Source organism: Hyperolius riggenbachi, chromosome 3 (assembly GCF_040937935.1).
Source record: "Hyperolius riggenbachi isolate aHypRig1 chromosome 3, aHypRig1.pri, whole genome shotgun sequence".
Classification (NCBI taxonomy): domain Eukaryota; kingdom Metazoa; phylum Chordata; class Amphibia; order Anura; family Hyperoliidae; genus Hyperolius; species Hyperolius riggenbachi.
In genome coordinates, this window is record NC_090648.1 from 511896285 (window position 1) to 511911469 (window position 15185).

Here is a 15185-nt window from a genome sequence, read left to right on the forward strand (position 1 = left end):
TTAAAATTCACCTGTTGATTTTCAAGGGGAATATTTAAACTGCTGCCATTCTTACACTGTTAATGGCAGAGGCTTTAAACTTGCTACAGTCGGTCATTGGGTGACTGGGGTTCAAATTCACTAAAGGGGCGGGGCCACAAACAGCCAATCAGATTTCCTTGGTGGATAACCTGCTTCCATTCACACATTTTTGATTCCAGGAACCTGAAAGCTCACAAACTTGGTCATTGAGTGACTGTGTGTCAAGGTTACAAAACGTAGGCGGAGCCAAAAACAAATTTACCGTACTTCTTGTAGGTGTACAGGTGTTAGATAACGCAGCAAAGACCCCAATATCAGGCACAGGTGGAAACTGCGTACGTGTGAACTTGTGAATACGTTTGCTCGCAGCTTGCCAGCAGAAACTGCTTATCGATCCTCCGGGCGCCGCCTTCTACACTTTCCGGCATCGTCTGTGTACAAGTTCCGGCATTTCCCGTGATCTTATGTAGGTCACATGACATGCCATACATAGATGCATGGACGCCGCTAGAAGACGTATTAGTGTAGAAGACGCCACCGGGAAGATCGGTAGAAAAATTGCAATATACAGTATTTCCCAGCCATTTGGTAGGCTTCCCTTGCCATTTTTGGTGAATTTGGCTGTTGTCTTTGCCCTCTGGGAGCTAAAATAATCCAGACGATTTCAATGGGGTTGGGGTTTAATACCTTTTGACTTCCAAACATTTGGACCAGTTTGACCAAACTACCCCTGGATGGAGAAGCCACAGGCAAGCAACGCTATCCACTGCTTCAGAGAACCCTCACAAGGGAAGCCCGCGGTCACGGAATGTGGCTTTCAGGATCTGGGATTTAATTGGCAGATGGAAGTGAGTCATGTGCTTTTTATAGTCAGAATCAAATGTGGTGAAATAAAGCTAGGAGTAGGCGGGGAGGACGCCAAGAGGAGGTCAAGTGCTGCTGAGTCACTAGTATGAGATGTTCGCTTTATAGCGCATTGTCCATGTCCGTGCTAAAAACTGTCAGTGCACGGAGTACAGCGCCAGCACTAGCATATTACATGAAAGTATTTATTAATACCACACAGTATGGGGACAGTTTTTGAGAGTTTTTTTCTCACTTATGTTGGCTTAACCACTTAAGGACCGTGGGCTTTACCCCCCTTAAGGACGAGGCACTTTTTTTCCATTCAGACCACTGCAGCTTTAACGGTTTATTGCTCGCTCATACAACCTACCACCTAAATGAATTTTGGCTCCTTTTCTTGTTACTAATAAAGCTTTCTTTTGGTGCTATTTGATTGCTGCTGCGAGTTTTACTTTTTATTATATTCATCAAAAAAGACATGAATTTTGTCAAAAAAAAGGATTTTTTTAACTTTCTGTGCTGGTATTTTTCAAATAAAGTAACATTTCTGTATACATGCAGCACGAAAAATGTGGACAAACATATTTTTGATTAAAAAAAAAAAACCATTCAGCCTATATTGATTGGTTTGGGTAAAAGTTATAGCGTTTACAAACTATGGTGCAAAAAGTGAATTTTCCCATTTTCCAGCATCTCTGACTTTTCTGACCACCTGACATGTTTCATGAGGGGCTAGAATTCCAGGATAGTATAAATACCCCCCAAATGACCCCATTTTGGAAAGAAGACATCCCAAAGTATTCACTGAGAGGCATAGTGAGTTCATAGAAGATATTATTTTTTGTCACAAGTAAGCGGAAAATGACACTTTGTGACAAAAAAAAAAAAAGTTTCCATTTCTTCTAACTTGCGACAAAAAATAATGAAATCTGCCACGGACTCACCATGCTCCTCTCTGAATACCTTGAAGTGTCTACTTTCCAAAATGGGGTCATTTGTGGGGTGTGTTTACTGTCCTGACATTTTGGGGGGTGCTAAATTGTAAGCACCCCTGTAAAGCCTAAAGGTGCTAATTGGACTTTGGGCCCCTTAGCGCAGTTAGGCTGCAAAAAAGTGCCACACATGTGGTATTGCCGTACTCAGGAGAAGTAGTATAATGTGTTTTGGGGAGTATTTTTACACATACCCATGCTGGGTGGGAGAAATATCTCTGTAAATGACAATTGTTTGATTTTTTTTTTTTTACACACAATTGTCCATTTACAGAGATATTTCTCCCACTCAGCATGGGTATGTGGAAAAATACACCCCAAAACACATTATACTACTTCTCCTGAGTACGGCAATACCACATGTGTGGCAATTTTTTGCACCCTAACTGCGTTAAGGGGCCCAAAGTCCAATGAGTACCTTTAGGATTTCACAGGTCATTTTGCGACATTTGGTTTCAAGACTACTCCTCACGGTTTAGGGCCCCTAAAATGCCAGGGCAGTATAGGAACCCCACTAATGACCCCATTTTAGAAAGAAGACACCCCAAGGTATTCCGTTAGGAGTATGGCGAGTTCATAGAAGATTTTATTTTTTGTCGCAAGTTAGCGGAAATTGATTTTAATTTTTTTTTTCACAAAGTGTCATTTTCCGCTAATTTGTGACAAAAAATAAAATCTTCTATGAACTCACCATACTACTAACGGAATACCTTTGGGTGTCTTCTTTCTAGAATGGGGTCATTTGTGGGGTTCCTATACTGCCCTGGCATTTTAGGGGCCCTAAACCGCGAGGAGTAGTCTTGAAACCAAATGTCGCAAAATGACCTGTGAAATCCTAAAGGTACTCATTGGACTTTGGGCCCCTTAGCGTACTTAGGGTGTAAAAAAGTGCCACACATGTGGTACCGCCGTACTCAGGAGAAGTATTATAATGTGTTTTGGGGTGTATTTTTACACATACCCATGCTGGGTGGGAGAAATATCTCTGTAAATGACAATTGTTTGATTTTTTTTTTTTACACACAATTGTCCATTTACAGAGAGATTTCTCCCACCCAGCATGGGTATGTGTAAAAATACACCCCAAAACACATTATACTACTTTTCCTGAGTACGGCGGTTCCACATGTGACACTTTTTTGCAGCCTAGGTGCGCTAAGGGGCCCAACGTCCTATTCACAGGTCATTTTGAGGCATTCGTTTTCTAGACTACTCCTCACGGTTTAGGGCCCCTAAAATGCCAGGGCAGTATAGGAACCCCACAAGTGACCCCATTTTAGAAAGAAGACACCCCAAGGTATTCCGTTAGGTGTATGGCGAGTTCATAGATGATTTTATTTTTTGTCAACAGTTAGCGGAAATTGATTTTTATTGTTTTTTTTTTTCACCAACTTTTGACAAAAAATAAAATCTTCTATGAACTTGTCATACACCTAACAGAATACCTTGGGGTGTCTTTTTTTCTAAAATGGGGTCACTTGTGGGATTCCTATACCGCCCTGGCATTTTACGGGCCCAAAACCGTGAGTAGTCTGGAAACCAAATGTCTCAAAATGACTGTTCAGGGGTATAAGCATCTGCAAATTTTGATGACAGGTGGTCTATGAGGGGGTGAATTTTGTGGAACCGGTCATAAGCAGGGTGGCCTTTTAGATGACAGGTTGTATAGGGCCTGATCTGATGGATAGGAGTGCTAGGGGGGGGTGACAGGAGGTGATTGATGGGTGTCTCAGGGGGTGGTTAGAGGTGAAAATAGATGCAATCAATGCACTGGGGAGGTGATCGGAAGGGGGTCTGAGGGTTTGGCCGAGTGATCAGGAGCTCACACGGGGCAAATTAGGGCCTGATCTGATGGGTAGGTGTGCTAGGGGGTGACAGGAGGTGATTGATGGGTGTCTCACGGTGTGATAACGGGGGGGGAATAGATGCAAGCAATGCACTGGCGAGGTGATCAGGGCTGGGGTCTGAGGGCATCCTGAGGGTGTGGGCGGGTGATTAAGTGCCCTAGGGGCAGATAGGGGTCTAATCTGATAGGTAGCAGTGACAGGGGGTGATTGATGGGTAATTAGTGGGTGTTTAGGGTAGAGAACAGATGTAAACACTGCACTTGGGAGGTGATCGGACGTCGGATCTGCGGGTGATCTAATGGTGTGGGTGGGTGATCAGATTGCCCGGGGTCAGATTAGGGGCTGATTGATGGGTGGCTGTGACAGGGGGTGATTGATGGGTGATTGACAGGTGATCAGTGGGTTATTACAGGGAAGAACAGATGTAAATATTGCACTGGCGAATTGATAAGGGGGGGGGGGGGGGGGGGGTCTGAGGGCAATCTGAGCGTGTAGGCGGGTGATTGGGTGCCCGCAAGGGGCAGATTAGGGTCTGATCTGATGGGTAACAGTGACAGGTGGTGATAGGGGGTGATTGATGGGTGATTGATGGGTAATTAGTGGGTGTTTAGGGTAGAGAACAGATGTAAACAATGCACTTGGGAGGTGATCTGACGTCGGATCTGCGGGCGATCTATTGGTGTGGGTGGGTGATCAGATTGCCCACAAGGGGCAGGTTAGAGGTTGATTGATGGGTGGCAGTGATAGGCGGTGATTGATGGGTGATTGACAGGTGATTGACAGGTGATCAGGGGGATAGATGCATACAGTACACAGGGGGTGGGGAGGGGGGGGGGGGGAAGTGTCTGGGGGGGGGTGGTTTGGAGAGAATCTGAGGGGTGGGGGGTGATCAGGAGGGAGCAGGGGGCAGTTTAGGGAATAAAAAAAAAATAGCGTTGACAGATAGTGAGAGGGAGTTATTGATGGGTGATTAGGGGGGTGATTGGGTGCAAACAGTGGTCTGGGGGGTGGAAATCAGTGTGCTTGGGTGCAGACTAGGGTGGCTGCAGCCTGCCCTGGTGGTCCCTCGGACACTGGGACCACCAAGGCAGGAGGCAGCCTGTATAATAGACTTTATATACATTACAAAGTGTATTATACACTTTGTATGCGGCGATCCGGGTGCTAGTAACTCGCCGGCGGAGCCAGTCCCCGGCGGCCGATCACGTCACAAATGACGCGATCGCGCCGCCCATGCCCCTACAAGGACCGCCGCCTTTGGGCATGAGCTGGTCCTTGTGGGCTCCACTTTTTGGCCGCCTCTGTGCGTTAGGCGGTCGGGAAGTGGTTAAAGGATACCCGAAGTGACATGTGACATGATGAGATAGACATGGGTATGTACAGTGCCTAGCACACAAATAACTAGGCTGTGTTCCTTGTTTTCTTTCTCTGCCTGAAAGAGTTAAATATCAGGTATGTAAGTGGCTGACTCAATCCTGACTCAGACAGGAAGTGACTGCAGTGTGACCCTCACTAATAAGAAATTCCAACTATAAAACACTTTCCTAGCAGAAAATGGCTTTTGAGAGCAGGAAAGAGATAAAAAGGGTCAATAGTTCAAAGATTTTAGCTCTGGCATACTTCAATGAATGTGTCATTGAGCAAAAACAATAAAACAGTTAAAACTTAAAAAGTGGATTTAATATAAAATAAAACTGTGGAATATCTTGAAAAGTGATTTTAAGGAGAAGGAAGATAAATACAATTGTTTATTTCATTAGTTTATTTTCGCCTTGGGTGTCCTTTAAAAGGACATCCGAGGTGAAAATACACTGATGAGAAAAACAACTGTATCTATCCTCCTCCTCCTTCTAAAAATGACTGTTTTTAGATGCCCTGCAGTTTTGTTTTATATTTTAATCTAGTTTTTAAAGCGGAACTGAAGTAAGTTTTAAAACAAACTGTTTCACTTACTTGGGGCTCCTGCTGGCCCCCTGCAGCCGCTCTGCCCCGCGCCGGTCCTCCACGATCCACCGTTCTCCTGCTGCTGCTCTGTTTCGTTCCTCGACTTATAAGTCGAGGCCTGCGCAGCTCTGCCAAGCGTATCCTTTTTACGTGTTGCCGTCTGCAATAGCGATATTGCAGACTGGAACGTGAAGAAGGATACGCTTGACCAGAGCCGCGCAGGCGCAGTGGCCCGGCGGCAAAACTGAAAGTAGCTGGCGGCGGGAGAACGGAGACTCGTGGAGGACCGGCGCGGGACAAGACCGCTGCTGGGGGCTTGAGGAAGCCCCAGGTAAGTGAAACGGTTTGTTTTAAAACTTCAGTTCCGCTTAAGTTTTTACTGTTTCGTTGTCTCTGCTCAATGACACCTTCATTGAAGTACACTAGAGCTCAAATCTATGAACTATTGACCCTTTTTATCTCTTTCCTGTTCTCATAAGCCATTTATTGACAGGAAAGTGTTTTATGGCTGTAATTAATAATCAGTGAGAGTTATGCTATAATCTGACCCAGTCCGACCCGGACAGGAACTGCCACTTACATACCTGATTAACTCTCTCAGGCAGAGAAAGAAAAAAAAGGAACACAGCCTAGTTATTAGTGTGCTTGGCACTGTACATACCCATGTCTGTCTCATCATGTCACATGTCACTTCGGTTACTCTAAAATAAAAACCCCCCAAACCCTTCAACTCAGAGGCAGTTGTTAACACTTAGTTCATCCAGTTATACAGGGGTTCTGTCAGAGCAGGGACAAGGTCCTCCAGCACCCAAGGCTGAGACACCAAAGTGCGCCCCTCCATCCCTCCCGCCCCCAGCCGTCACACACTGATTGCTATTACACTAAGAGGCCCCTCCCCATCCCTCCCACCCCAGTCGTCACACACTGATTGCTATTACACTAAGAGGCCCCTCCTCCATCCCTCCCACCCCAGCCGTCACACACTGATTGCTATTACACTAAGAGGCCCCTCCATCCCTCCCACCCCAGCCGTCACACACTGATTGCTATTACACTAAGAGGCCCCTCCATCCCTCCCACGCCAGCCGTCACACACTGATTGCTATTACACTAAGAGGCCCCTCCCCATCCCTCCCACCCCAGCCATCACACACAGATTGCTATTACACTAAGAGGCCCCTCCATCCCTCCCGCCCCCAGCCGTCACACACTGATTGCTATTACACTAAGAGGCCCCTCCCCCATCCCTCCCACCCCAGCCGTCACACACTGATTGCTATTACACTAAGAGGCCCCTCCCATCCCTCCCACCCCAGCCGTCACACACTGATTGCTATTACACTAAGAGGCCCCTCCCATCCCTCCCACCCCAGCCGTCACACACTGATTGCTATTACACTAAGAGGCCCCTCCCTCATCCCTCTCACCCCAGCCGTCACACACTGATTGCTATTACACTAAGAGGCCTCTCCATCCCTCCCACCCCAGCCGTCACACACTGATTGCTATTACACTAAGAGGCTCCTCCCCCATCCCTCCCACCCCAGCCGTCACACACTGATTGCTATTACACTAAGAGGCCTCTCCATCCCTCCCACCCCAGCCGTCACACACTGATTGCTATTACACTAAGAGGCCCCCCCGTCCCTCCCACCCCAGCCGTCACACACTGATTGCTATTACACTAAGAGGCCCCTCCCCATCCCTCCCACCCCAGCCGTCACACACTGATTGCTATTACACTAAGAGGCCCCTCCCCCATCTCTCCCACCCCAGCCGTCACACACTGATTGCTATTACACTAAGAGGCCCCTCCTCCATCCCTCCCACCCCAGCCGTCACACACTGATTGCTATTACACTAAGAGGCCCCTCCATCCCTCCCACCCCAGCCGTCACACACTGATTGCTATTACACTAAGAGGCCCCTCCCCCATCCCTCCCACCCCAGCCGTCACACACTGATTGCTATTACACTAAGAGGTGTCCCCCTCCATCCCTCCCACCCCAGCCGTCACACACTGATTGCTATTACACTAAGAGGCGCCTCCCCATCCCTGCCACCCCAGCCGTCACACACTGATTGCTATTAGACTAAGTGGCCCCTCCATCCCTCCCACCCCAGGCGTCACACACTGATTGCTATTAGACTAAGAGGGCCACAGGGCCCACAACCTCCCCAACACCTTAATATCTAGTTATCTGGCTTGCAGTCACTGCCATGTATCCCCTTTTCTTACTTCTTTCTGCTTCATACACAATTAGGAATGACAGCTGAATGAATTGTGAGCCCCCTCCTACACTGCGCCCTGAGGCTGGAGCCTCTCCAGCCTATGCCTCGGCCCGGCCCTGGGTTCTGTCTTTTTATTTATGTACTTTTTTATTTGCTGCCACTTGTTTAACCACCTGGGCGGTATGGACGAGCTCAGCTCGTCCATCACCGCCGGAGGCTGCCGCTCAGGCCCTGCTGGGCCGATTTTCATCAAATAAAGTGCAGCACACGCAGCCGGCACTTTGCCAGCCGCGTGTGCTGCCTGATCGCCGCCGCTCTGCGGCGATTCGCCGCGAGCAGCGACGAAAGAGGGTCCCCCCAGCCGCCTGAGCCCTGCGCAGCCGGAACAAAAAGTTCCGGCCAGCGCTAAGGGCTGGATCGGAGGCGGCTGACGTCAGGACGTCGGCTGACGTCCATGACGTCACTCCGCTCGTCGCTATGGCGACGATCTAAGCAAAACAAGGAAGGCCGCTCATTGCGGCCTTCCTTGTTTATTCTGGGCGCCGGAGGCGATCGGAAGAACGCCTCCGGAGCGCCCTCTAGTGGGCTTTCATGCAGCCAACTTTCAGTTGGCTGCATGAAATAGTTTTTTTTTTATTAAAAAAAAACCCTCCCGCAGCCTCCCTGGCGATCTCAATAGAACGCCAGGGAGGTTAAAAGGTACAAAGTATAGTGAGGTGAGGAGCACTCCAGCAACAAGAGGTGTGCCACGACCCCGTCCCAGTGTCTCTTGGGACCAGTGCAGTCAAAGGATGAATGGGTCAGCACCACCAATAGTAAATAAAGCTCTTTAACCACCCTGGCGTTCTGATTAAATCGCCAGGGTGGCTGCGGGAGGGTTTTTTTTAAATAAAAAAAAAACTATTTCATGCAGCCAACTGAAAGTTGGCTGCATGAAAGCCCACTAGAGGGCGCTCCGGAGGCGATCTTCCGATCGCCTCCGGCGCCCAGAATAAACAAGGAAGGCCGCAATGAGCGGCCTTCCTTGTTTTGCTTATATCGTCGCCATAGCGACGAGCGGAGTGACGTCATCGACGTCAGCCGACGTCCTGACGTCAGTCGCCTCCGATCCAGCCCTTAGCGCTGGCCGGAACTTTTTGTTCCGGCTGCGCAGGGCTCAGGCGGCTAGGGGGGCCCTCTTTCGCCGCTGCTCGCGGCGAATCGCCGCAGAGCGGCGGCGATCAGGCAGCACACGCGGCTGGCAAAGTGCCGGCTGCGTGTGCTGCTTTTTATTTCATCAAAATCGGCCCAGCAGGGCCTGAGCGGCAGCCGCTGGCGGTGTTGGACGAGCTGAGCTCGTCCAGACCGCTCAGCTGGTTAATGAATCAAAGCATAACAGTGACAGACGCTGTTTCGGGCTGACAAGCCCTTCCAAAGGATGCAATTTTCTGACAGATTTACTGTCAGGTCGATTATTTCCATCATGCCTGATCTAATTTAAAGTTTTCGATCAATTTGCTGTTCACTTCTCTGAAAAATCATTCAGAAAATTGATTGGAAAGCAGATCGGACATGTTGGAAATAGTCGATCTGACAGTAAATCTGTCAGAAAATTGCATTGTGTGTACCTAGCATAAGCTCAGGTGTACTTTACACAGTGACAATTTAGCACTTAAGACAGATCTTAAAATCAGTCAGCAGGAAGTTTTGTAACAGAACAACACTTTTTATTGGCTAACCAAAAGAAAAACAGTGAGAGTCGTCTTCAGACTTTGTTCCTGTATACAAGATGTTAGGCACACAGCTATAGATACAGTCAGCAGGAGATGCATTGATTGTTTTGTAAATATAAATAAATGTAACGCAGTTGTCATTCTGTTTCAAAACATCCTGCTTTCACGGATGGTCAACACAGTACTTTGCTGGCAAAAAAAAAAAAAATCAGGAAAGAGTTAAACTGTAGCACAAAGAATGTTGTTGTCATTCTCTAGGAGAAAAAAAAGCCATACATTTAACAGATCTGAGGTCTTTAACAGCACTGACCTACTAGTAATAAACTAACATCAGTCAGGGAGGGGGGAGAGCTGCTGATTCCTGCCCGTGAATGCGTGCTGCATGAAAAAAACTAATCGGAACTCAAGAGTTCTGCTACTTGAGCCCATATATTTTTCTTCTCACAGCAGATTGTTTGTCCCCTCTCATCATACAGGTGACAGCAGATGCTGACTGCCATAACACACACTTTGCACAAGTAAGAGAGATGCAGGGATCTCTGGAATTCAGGCAGACCAGAGCAAAGCAGGAGAGGCGATTTACTTTGACATGTGACCTCTTATCACTCTGAATCCTGCGCCCTGCTAATTTTTATCGCCCTAGGCCATGGCCTCTGCGACCTTCCCAGAAATCCGGCCCTGTGCTTAATACAAGTGTAAATATTTGTTTTTGTTATAGACGCAATTTGACTTTTTTTTCAGAAATCGTTTGTTGTTATAGACGGTATTTTGCCATTTCATTTCCGTTTATTTAACCTATTTACCACTAAATTTTCGTTTACAACCTCTTAAACGAAAAATATGGTTTTGCATTAAAACTTACAATTTCGGCTATATCCCGCGCCCTTTTTTCCAGGCGCCCTTTTTTTATACACGCCCGCATAGTGAATCAAGCCCCATGTGTGTCTGTATGTGTGAAACATGCACATTATATCACAGAAGCTAATGTAACCAGCGCTGCGTAATATGTTGGCCCTTTATAAATACAATAAATAAATAACTGATAAAAACAGACAGCAGTGAAGCATTGCAGGCATTTTCTGCACAGGACAACACATACCAGTGTGCACTAGCCGACTGAATAACATTGGTTCTCAGTGCAGAAAGCGTGTGTGTGTGTGTGTGTGGGGGGGGGGGGGGGGGGTGAGGGGGCCCCATCCAAAGTTTTGCAGGGGCCCAGCATGTCTGCAGTGCGTATTCCACCAGCCCGCTCCCCGCTCTGCCATCTCTCACCTTGCTTGACCTTGTTATTACGATTCTGTTTGCCTTCTCTCTCTCTTCCAAAGTGTTTGCTTTTAATTTTATGCCTGCTAAGTGTAATTACAATCAGGGTTTTTTTTCTTTCTTTCTTCTTATTTATGCCTCTTGTTTTTCTCGAGGAACAGAACATTTCACAAGCTCCTCTTGCCTAAGCTGAGAACACTCTGGGGATAAACATCACCTCAAATGATCTTCTGTGATCACAGTGCAGATGTGAAGCTGGCAGGCACCCCAATATGTTCTAAGGAGAGTGAAGGGGAGAGGACAGGCAGATGACCTCCCATTGCATCTGCAGCAGAAATCACAACAGGGACAGGCTGAGTGATAGTACGGATCGATGGAGTGGAGACTGATGATATTGGGGGGGGGGGGGGGGGGGGGGGGACACCTCTGCTAATGCAAGATTTTTACCCAAAATAATCACAAAAATGATCTAAGATAAGATGATCTAGCGTGTGTTCACACAGCTTAAAGGGGTTCTTTAACCTTACTTAGAGAAAAAAAAAAAAAGTTTCCCTTACCAGTGGCTTCTACTGGCCCCCTGCAGGTGTCCTATCCCACGCTGATCCTCAAGGTTCCTCCAGTCCCCTGCCACGGCTCACTTTCCGTATTTTCAACTAAGGAGTCGACCAGCCACTGTGCTGCCGTGGCCGCGCAGGTCCACACTCCCACTGGGAGCGTCCTGTGCAGGTGCAGTGGCGGCCGACTCCTAAGACAAAAATACGGAATGTGAGCCGCAGCGAGGGACAGGACGTCTGCAGGCAAGTAAGTAACACTTTTTTTTTTCTTAAAAAAAAAAAGAAAAGGTTAAAAAAAACCTTTATAGGCACCCTGAGCAGAGATGTAAGAAGCAAATATGGACTTATCTGGAGGGCTTCAACTAGCCCCCCCCCCCCCACCACCACCAGGTCCCTTGGTGTCCTCTGGGTCCCCTCCTTGGTTCTGTTGGCGCAAGTTGTACATTTGCGGCCTGCGCATGCACCCGGCACAATCACGTAGCCATTGCCGTAAGTGTCCAGCGCATGCGTGGTACTCAATAGACTGAACCGCTCCAGCGCAGGACCCATACAGGCAACGGGCACGATGACACGCTGGGCAGGCCTCAAGTGCTTCACTTCAGCCGAAGTTTCCAGGTTTACGGAGCCACCAGCAGGACCACGGAGGGGACCGAGAGGATGCTGAGGGACCTCACAGGCTCTGGGGGGCTGGAGGAAGCCCCAGGTAAGTCTAGATTTTAGTTTTTACTGCTGCTCAGGGTCCCTGGATTGAGTTACAGTACATTGGGTCTTGCAATAAGGCTGTGTAGTATATCACTTTACTGCTGCAAGCAAGAATGTCTAACCTGATGCTAGAAAGCTAGCGTAAGCGAATGCACTGCCTGGGAGCGGATGGGCAGCCTGCTTCTGCTCTTACTACCGAATCATACATTTCCTCTAAGTAATGAGGCTGTAGAAAGTCTCGGGGGCTTGGCTGGATTTCCCGGTTTGGAAGCCTAGCAACAACTCTTCATGCCCTGGCCACACCCACTCCTACCCATGCCGTGCTGACCACACCCCTTCCCACGCTGGCCACACCCAAAACGACTCATGCATTGCTGGCCACACCCCATCCCACTTTTCCCATGCTGGCCACACCCATCCCTACTCATGCAGTGCTGACCACACCCCTTCCCACTCTACCCATGCTGGCCACACCCACTCCTACTCGTGCAGAGCTGAACACACCCCTTCCCGCATCCCCCCATGCTGGCCACAGCCCCTCCAACTTCTGCTGTGCTGGCCATGCAAAAAAGCAGGAACAGGCAGAGGGACGCCACATCCACAGACTGAATACAGTGGCTTTTCTTACGTTTACGGAGAACCCTGAGAAACCGTTTCCATGGCGTTATATGACCGATAACGGTTGCCCCTCCCGAGAATTCAGCATGTGTATGGAAGCTCCTATTGTCACAATGACCGCTTGGCCAGCGATCCGACCTGGCTGATCATTTGGCTGAGCGACGGCAGATAACATTGTTTTCCCCACTTAACCCGCCTGCCGTGTAACATCACTCTCCACCCCCCCCCCCCCCCCCCCCTTGCATAGAACACAACACATTGCTTGCCAGCAGGCTAGCAACGCATCTGCACATCCTCGGCCCTGCAATGTTCTCCAAGGGATCGGATCCCAATCCCCATTAGCCGACACTTACTGAGCATCTGTTGGGGCATTAACTCCCCAAGAATGGCATTATTATGGTGAGATTGGATATGGTAGGACAGTCAGTGACATGACTATGTACTCTGTAATGTGCTGCAGGAGATGTCAGTGCTATATAAATACATAATAATAATATGGTAGGACATTAGACTATAGTAGGATTAGAGTGTGAGCTCCTCTGAGGACAGTCAGTGACATGACTATGTACTCTGTAATGTGCTGCAAGAGATGTCAGTGCTATATAAATACATAATAATATGGTAGGACATTAGACTATAGTAGGATTAGAGTGTGAGCTCCTCTGAGGACAGTCAGTGACATGACTATGTACTCTGTAATGTGCTGCAGAAGATGTCAGTGCTATGTAAATACATAATAATAATATGGTAGGACATTACACTATGACTATGGTAGGATTAGAGTGTGAACTCCTCTGAGGACAGTCAGTGACATGACTATGTACTCTGTAATGTGCTGCAGAAGATGTCACTGCTATATAAATACATAATAATAATATGGTAGGACATTAGACTAGGACTATGGTAGGATTAGAGTGTAAGTTCCTCTGAGGACAGTCAGTGACATGACTATGTACTCTGTAATGTGCTGCAGGAGATGTCAGTGCTATATAAATACATAATAATAATATGGTAGGACATATGACTAGGACTATGGTAGGATTAGATTGTGAGCTCCTCTGAGGACAGTCAGTGACATGACTATGTACTCTGTAATGTGCTGCAGAAGATGTCAGTGCTATATAAATACATAATAATAATATGGTAGGACATTAGGCTATGACTATGGTAGGATTAGATTGTGAGCTCCTCTGAGGACAGTCAGTGACATGACTGTGTACTCTGTAAAGTGCTACAGAAGATGTCAGTGCTATATAAATACATAATAATAATAATATGGTAGGACATTAGGCTATGACTATGGTAGGATTAGTTTGTGAACTCCTCTGAGGACAGTCAGTGACATGACTATGTACTCTGTAATGTGCTGCAGGAGATGTCAGGGCTATATAAATACATAATAATAATATGGTAGGACATTAGACTATGACTATGGGAGGATTAGAGTGTGAGCTCCTCTGAGGACAGTCAGTGACATGACTATGTACTCTGTAATGTGCTGCAGGAGAGGTCAGTGCTATATACATACATAATAATAACATGGTAGGACATTACACTATGACTATGGTAGGATTAGATTGTGAGCTCCTCTGAGGACAGTCGGTGAGTGACATGACTATGTACTCTGTAATGTGCTGCAGAAGATGTCAGTGATATATAAATACATAATAATAATATGGTAGGACATTACACTATGATTATGGTAGGATTAGATTGTGAGCTCCTCTGAGGGCAGTCAGTGACATGACTATGTACTCTGTACAGTGCTGCAGAAGATGTCACTGCTATATAAATACATAATAATATGGTAGGACATTAGACTATGACTATGGTAGGATTAGAGTGTGAGCTCCTCTGAGGACAGTCAGTGACATGACTATGTACTCTGTAAAGTGCTGCAGAAGATGTCAGTGCTGTATAAATACATAATAATAATATGGTAGGACATTACACTATGACTATGGTAGGATTAGATTGTGAGCTCCACTGAGGACAGTCAGTGACATGACTATGTACTCTGTAATGTGCTGCAGGAGATGTCAGTGCTATATAAATACATAATAATAATATGGTAGGACATTACAGTATGACTATGGTAGGATTAGAGTGTGAGCTCCTCTGAGGACAGTCAGTGACATGACTATGTACTGTGTAATGTGCTGCAGAAGATGTCAGTGCTATATAAATACATAATAATAATAATATGGTAAGACATCAGACTATGACTATGGTAGGATTAGAGTGTGAGCTCCTCTGAGGACAGTCAGTGACATGACTATGTGCTCTGTAAAGTGCTGCAGAAGATGTCACTGCTATATAATTATATACAGGTAATTTTGCTTCACTTTAGGAGGCTACATTTTAAACATGATTAAATGCAAGCATAACACAATGTTACACAGTGGGAGACATGGCAGCGCTTTCAAACAACCGCATACCTGAATGGTTTAACTG

At 47.1% G+C, this 15185-nt stretch overlaps 1 protein-coding gene across 1 annotated transcript in view; it reads right to left on the minus strand.

Moving 5' to 3' along the window:
• Nucleotides 1-15185, minus strand: part of LOC137564478 (LON peptidase N-terminal domain and RING finger protein 1-like) — a 94748-nt gene that overhangs the window by 50316 nt on the left and 29247 nt on the right. The gene's annotated exons all lie outside the window — the stretch shown is intronic.